This window comes from Chrysochloris asiatica, unplaced genomic scaffold (genome assembly GCF_000296735.1).
Source record: "Chrysochloris asiatica unplaced genomic scaffold, ChrAsi1.0 scaffold00017, whole genome shotgun sequence".
Classification (NCBI taxonomy): Eukaryota; Metazoa; Chordata; class Mammalia; order Afrosoricida; family Chrysochloridae; genus Chrysochloris; species Chrysochloris asiatica.
Genome location: NW_006408535.1, coordinates 3,604,889 through 3,612,640, shown reverse-complemented (window position 1 = coordinate 3,612,640; position 7,752 = coordinate 3,604,889). Strand labels below are relative to the sequence as shown.

The window sequence follows — 7,752 nt, the reverse complement described above, 5'->3', positions numbered from 1 at the left end:
CTTAATAAAATGCTTGGTACATGGGTTGTACACAAAATATTGTTTTGAATAAATATATAAATGATAAGTGATATTCTAAGACAAAAAAAAAAAAACACCAAGCAGGTAAGTTTTAAGTATTCTCTTTTTCTATATGGTTGTTGTTGTTGTTGTTAAGTACCTTCAAGTTGGTTACAACTCATAGCTACCCTGTATAGAGTTTTGTTCACCACATTTCCCTTCTTCCTTTTCCTACTCTCTCTTCAAAAATTAGTTATGAAAGAGAGTTTTGGAAAAATTTTAACACCTGTCTTTAAATACTATAAATTCTGCCTCCAAAATATTATTTTAATGTCTAGATTTTGTTCATTTCCACCCCTTTAAACATAAAAAGGAGCCCTCATAGCATAGTGGGTTACTCATTCTGCTAACTACAAGGTCAGTAATTAGAAGCCACCAGCTGCTCCATGGGTAAAAGAAGAGGCTTTCTGTTCCTGTGAAGATATAGCCTTGGAAACCCTATGCAGAGTCACTATGAATTGTAACTGACTTGACGGCACACCACCACCACTGTAAGTGACTATATACTTACGGAATCCCTTGTCTACCTGTCCTGCCTCCCCTCAGGCATCGCTCTGTTACCCAGTTCATTATCCTCTAGCCACATTAACCTATTTAAATTAAAGTATGCCCAGAATTTTCAGTGGAGCATTCCTTCCTTGACTCGTTGCTTGGCATATAAACATTTCCACAGAAAAAACTTCCTGAATTCTCAGATTTAAATTAGCACTCTCCCTGGGCTTTTGTTTTTTTTCCCTTCATAAACCTATTTTTTGTGTGTTTTGGTGTTTTACTCATCCATTAGGTGATTGATAAACTAAAATGCAGAGTATACCTATTTCATCTACTGTTGTACACCCAACTCATAGTTTAATGACTTGAATTTAGATAATAATTTTTGAACAAATGAATATATACCATGAGCTATACAATTGTTCCTAAGTTTTGATCTAGTCACCCATTTGGGGGTAATACACAAAATAAATAATTTTATATATGCTTTGCTTATATAAAGGATTAAATTTATAAGGATGAAATTTAAGTAAAACTTAAAACATAAATTTATGAAACTTATAATTTAAAGAATTTTCTTTAACAGCAATTGCTTTGGGCTTTTGTTTGGGTTTTTGTTTTGGGTTTTTTGTTTGCTTCTTTGTTTTAAAAATTTAGCGGACATCTCTGCTTTGACCTAAGCTTCATTTTCAACTCAGTGCAGACATATTTGGGAATAAATGGCATAGTGCCAACAGAAGTCTATGGTGATAAAAACTCCTGGGGATCTAACTTAATTTGAACAAAGAATCAGTCAAAGAACTTGAATTAAAACTTATTTTTAATAAAACCCTGATATCTATATTGTAAACACGGACTTGGTGATCATTTTGTAGAATACATGAGCAAATGAATTCTAAGACAACCTAGTAGAGATTGAGAAGCATGGTGGCTACATACAATTAGCAGATTAGCACTCAACTGCAAATCACAAGGTCCAGGGTTCAAATCTGTTAGCCACTCAGCAGGAGAAAGAAATTTAAAGCCTTGAAAGCTCTATACAGGGAATCTATGAGTCAGAACCAACTCAACAGCACTTAACAACAACAAGTAAAGATTAGACTTGGTGTGCTGGAATATGAAGCACAGAAAGCAAATGAATTCAAGGGATAGAGTACAGAGTGGGCTGGAAACCCTACACTCCCGTCTTCCGTGGTCCCAGGCTTTCTCACAAATGAGGTCCCCAGAGATTGGACAGTGGCACAGTTTTGGCAGAGTTAAGTGGAAATCAAATTTTGAACTTTATCATAAATCAAAGAGCTGTTTCACACCAGCTGTTTTTATGAAACAGCTACTTAAGCACAACACACCTCTTGGGATCTCTGCCCCCATCCTCAAACCTCTTTACCAAACTCACTGCCATCAAGTTGAATCCAACTCATAGCAATCCTGTATAGGGTTTTATAGGCTGTAAATAAGGGGTGGTGGTGGTGTGCCGTGGAGTGGTTCTGACTCACAGCAACCCTGCAGAGGGTTTCTAAGGCTGTAAGTCTTTAAAGGAGCAGAAAGTCTCATCTTTATCCCACAGAATGGCTGGTAGTTTTGAACTGCTGACCGTGAGGTTAGCAACCCAACTTGTAACCACTACGCTATGAGAACTCCTTGTAAACCAGGGATGGGGAAACTTTTTTCAGCAAAGGGCCTTTTGGATATTTATAACATCAATCGCAGGCCATACAAAATTATCAATTTAAAAATTATCCTGCTACATTTGGTCAAACATTTAATTAACTCATGTGACGGCACTAATGTGACGGCACTTAACAACAGCAACAACAACAACAGCAACAAATGCGATGGCTGGAATCCTGGTGTGGCACTGTGGGTTAATGCGCTAGACAGCAAGGTAGGTTTAAACCTGTGTTTGGTGGTTCAAGCTCACCAGCTGCTCCTCAGAAACCTATACAGGGTCGCTGTGAGTTGGAACTGACTCGACGACACTTAGCAACAATGTGATGACTGGAACATTGGTTGCCTTGGCAGGGTCAGACCAAATGATTTCACAGGTGTTATATGAGCCGTGCAGGCCAGATGTTCCCCCACCCCTGCTGTAAATATTGTGAGAGCAGAAAGCCTCATCTTTTTCCCACAGAGAGGCTGGTGGATTTGAACTATTGATGTGGCTAGTAATCCAGTGCTTATCCTACAGTACCATCAGGGTTTCTCTACACTACCAGTCATCCAAATAGGCAGTTATTCAGACACCAGTAATTCATGGATAGTCTTTGCCTCCCTTATATGATAAAATCATAGATTTTCATGACCAAATCAGATACCACTAGATCACACAAACTATAGTTGTTGTTGTTAAGTGCCATCAAGTCAGTTCCAAGTCATAGTGACCCTGTATAGTGTTTCTGAGATGCTGCTGGTGGTTCGGACTGCTGACGATGCTAGCTGTCCAGTGCTTATCCCACAACACCACACACCAAGACTCCACAAACTAAAGTTAATGTTATTGTTACATTCCGTCGAGTCAGTTCCGACTCATAGTAATCCTGTATAGGGTTTCCGAGGAGTGGCTGGTGAGTTTGAACTGTCAACTTTGTGGCTCAAACTGACCTTGAAGTCCAGTGCTTTATTCCACAGTGCCACAGACATGGAAAACCTTAACGAACCATACAGTTATTTCATGTATTCATTTACTGCCATAAGATAAAAGGAGAAAGAGACATTTTTCACTTTAAAATTTATCTTTGGAGGCTACAATCAGTAATGGCAAGAGACTACAAAACCTGATTGGTGATTTTATTGGTGTGGGGCGATACAATGGGCCTGTAAGCTGGCAAGAACCACAGCAAAAGCCTTAGGGTCAGTGATGATCAGAGGTCATAAAAGTACCTGTGTGCCTGCAAAGGTGTTCAATGAAGAGATGAATGGCATTAAAATTGCCACATCATTACTGAAAATAAAAATAAAAAACCACCTCTCAGAGAATCCGCAAAATTTTTAAATCTGAATGAAGAAGAAAGCAAGATGTAAATTATATATATGTATGTTATCAGAGCCCTGGTGTGGTGCTGCAGATTAATGCACAGGGCAAGGTCAGTTTGAATCACAAGGTCAGCATTTCAAGCTCACCAGCCTCTCCTCAGCACTCACAGGGTCACATAGGTTGGAACCAACTCTACGGCACTTAACAACAACATGTATATATGTATACATATACAGAAAGGCATACACATTTAAATCATATTAATCAAGATTATATAGTCCTCGTGTGGCACTGTGGGCTCATGTGCTGGACTGCAAAGTCATTTGAACCACAAGGTCAGTGGTTCAAGCCCACCAGCTGCTCCTTGGAAACACTATACAGAGTCTCTATGGGTCGGACCTGACTCAACAGCACTTAACAACAACAAATAAAGGTTATAAGATAACTGAGTGATGTAATTAAAGTTTCACATAGAGTAGCTTGTTAATAAAGATTTTTTATACTTATTTTTAAATCTAATCTGTTTATATTTAATTACTTTAAAATTCTTATGTAATAAGACTTGTTGTATCATTAAACATACTATACACATATTAATATGAAAATATATATTGTAAAGCCCCTGATAAACAACACTGAATGAATATTTCTTCTTTTGGAAAATAAAAGGGAAAGCTTGTCTCTTTGGAAAAAGTGTTGGGAAAATGTGCTAATCAGGAGGAAAACATCTAAGCTGCCCAGGCTGTGGAGAGCCCTTTTCTTCAGTGAGAGCAATGTTATCAAAAATAAGTAACATTCTAGTGACAGGCAGTCTGAACGAATATTACAGACTGACAGTTGGTACTAGAGCTGAAAATCTATGAACTTACTAGGCTGGATTCAATCAAAGTGTATATCTACAAACTGGTTACATTAAATGGAGGTTTTATCTAAAGTAATATGTTTAAGGTTTGTTATAGAGGAGAAGGAACAAAGGACATTGAAAATGTGCTGCTAACACAATAATTGAATAGAGTTCTACAAAAGTATTATGATATCCCATCAAGGACTTTTGCAGACAAATATTTTATTTTTAATAGCTTGATTACTCATTTTTAATTTGATAAGACCCTTCCTACACATTTAGCAAAATAAATACTGATTTGTAAATGATAATATGATGGTTTAAAGTATACAAAATAGTCTTATTTGCCCCTGTATATTGGTATACATAATTACTTAAACAAACCATTTAATTAATTGATGTGGCTTGTTTTTAGTCCTAATCAGTGTCATGGTTGTTGTAGTTATGTGTCGTGGAGGCTGTTCCGACTCATAGTGACCCTTCACAGGGTTTCCGAGTCTGTAAATCTTTACGGGAGCAGAAAGCCTCATCTTTCTCCTGCAGAACAGCTGGTAGTTTCAAACTGCTGACCCTGAGGTTTGCAGCCCGATTTGTAACCACTACGCTACCAGAACTCCTTTTATGAGGCTGTTGTTGTTGTTGTTGTCAGGTGCCATCGAGTCGGAACCGACTCATAGCGACCCCATGCACAGCAGAATGAAACAATGTCCGATCCTGGGCCAACCTTACTACCGCTGCCATACTTGAGTCCATCAATGATGCCACCTGGCTGATCCATCTTGTTGGGGGTCTTCCTTTTTTTCTCTGACCCTCCACCCTACCCAGCATGACATCCTTCTCCAACGATTGTTTCCTCCAGACAAGATGGAACACATAGAAATCAAATAAACTACATCTGTGGAAAGAGAAGATGGAAAAGCTCCATATAATCAGTGAAGACAAGGCCAGGGGCAGACTGTGGAACAGACCATCAATTACTGATATGCAAATTCAAATTAAAGCTGAAGAAAATGAAAACAAATCTACGGGAGCCAAAATATGATCTTGAATTTATCCCTCCTGAATTTAGAGATCATCTGAAGAACAGATTTGATGAATTAAACATCTGAGGCTGTAGTGATCTGGAAATAGAGAAACTATCTCTGAAAATACTAAAAATACTGATAAATACTTAAGACAGTATCAGTAATTTCCAAGCCATTTAAGGTATTGAATTAATATACACTGGTGATATTTCATTAGTAATTCAGGGAAATAAATATTTAGTTCATGCTTTTGTTCTATGAGGTAATAAATAATGTAATGACAAAAAGATTGAGTTGTGGCATCTACAGTTCACCTCTTCTCTGTAAGTAAACCTTTGCTCACATCATGTCAGATCTGCCCTGTCTCTATGTTATCACTACCTGAGCATACAAATATCCTCAAAGTATAAACCGAAGTGTGGTCATTTTTTTTTTTTTATTGTGCCTTTTATGATACTCGTTTTCTCAATCAATAGTTCAGACAATCAGTGGCCACCCGTGGTGTTGGAATCTAGTTGCTTGTTGCATTGTGAGTGATTGAGAAGAAACAGCTTCAAATGACTCTACCCAACAAGCAACCCAAAGCTTATCCCACCCAACCTGGACAGGGCTACTCCCAGCAGAGCAACCAGCCTTATGGACAGCAGAGTTACAATGGATATGGTCAGTCATCGGACACTTTAGGCTATGGTCAGAGCAGTTATGGTTCTTCTACGGACAGACCCAGAGCAGCTATGGCGCCCAGTCAGATTCCCAGGGATATGGCTCAACTAGTAGCTATGACAGTAGCCAGAGTTCCCAATCATCTTATGGACAGTGGTCTTCCTATCCTGGCTCTGGTCTGCAGCCAGCTCCCAGCAACTCCTCGGGAAGCTATGGAAGCAGTTCTCAGAGCAGCAACTATGGGTAGAGTGAGAGCTTTGGCTAGAAGTCTGGAAATGGTAGACAGCAGCAAAGCTCCTAGAACCCCCTCATGGCTATGCACAGCAGAACCAATACAATAGTAACAGTATGGATAGCGGTAGAGGAGGTAGAGACAACTATGGCCAAGATCAGTCCTCCATGAGTGGTGGTGGAGGTGGCGGTGGCTGTGGCAGTTCAGGACTAAGGTGTCAGAGGAGGAGGTCAACAGGACTGTGGAGGCCATAGTTGGGGAGGCGGCGGCCGTGGTGCCTATGAACCCAGAGGTCCTGGAGGCATCATGGAGACAGAGGCAGCATGGGCAGAAGACCACGATGGCTTCAATAAATTTGGTAACCCTTGGGACCAAGGATCCCATTATGACTCTGAACGTGATCATTTAGACAACAACACCATCTTTGTACAAGACCTGGACGAAAGGTTACAATTGAGCCCATGGCTAATTATTTAAGCAGATTGGTATTATTAAAACAAATAAAATGGGGCAGCCCATGATTAATCTGTACCCAGTCAGGGAAACAGGCAAGCTCAAACGAGAGGCAACAGTCTCACTTTGTGCTAAAGCTGCTATTAACTTGTTTGATGGTAAAGGATTCTCTGGGAATCCTATCAAGGTCTCCTTTGCTACACAGAGAGCAGACTTTAATATGGGAAGTGGCAATGGTTATGGAGACCGAAGGCAGAGAGGACCCATGGGCCATGGAGCCTATAGAGGTGGTGGCTGAGGAGGATCCTCAGTTGGGGGGGTGGGGAGGGGACAACAATAAGCTGGGGATTGGGGAAGTGCCCTAATCCTACTTGTGAGAATGTGAACTTCTCTTGGAGAAATGAACACAAACAGTACAAGACCACAAAATCAGATGGCCCAGGAGGCTCTCACATTAGGGGTAACTATGGAGATGATCACTGAAATGGTTAAAGAGGCTATGGTGGGAACCGTGGAGGCTTCCGAGGGGGACAGGGTGGTAGGGACAGAGGTGGCTTGGGACCTGGCAAGATGAACTCCCAAGGATGAGCACAGACAGGATTTCAGGAAGATGCCATATAGTCTGACACTAAGGATCTGATAAATCTTTTCTTTGTGCACTCAGCTTATCCCTGATTATTTTATAACCTTCCAAATTCACGGAGTTTTATGTTAGACTATGTAATTGTAACATACCTCTGGTTCCCATTAAAAACCATCATTTTAGTTTTAAAAAAAAAAAAAAAATGTTCATCTACAAATTGTTCCATGACATTGGTTGCAATCCCCACAATAAATATGTCAGCACTCTCGCTGTATCCTTTCTGGGTTACCATTTCCTTGTCATCTCATCTTTGGTTTGGGATAAATGTTGTCCTTTTGTTGTTGTTGTTGTTATGTGCTGTGGAGTCGGTTCTGACTCATAGCAACCCTATACAGGGTTTCCAAGGCTGTAAATCTTTACGGGAGC

General features: G+C 40.0%; 1 pseudogene; it reads left to right on the top strand.

Moving 5' to 3' along the window:
• The window catches only part of LOC102814902, a 29,833-nt pseudogene extending 22,450 nt beyond the window's left edge, over positions 1–7,383 (top strand).
• The last annotated feature ends 369 nt before the right edge of the window (positions 7,384–7,752 follow it).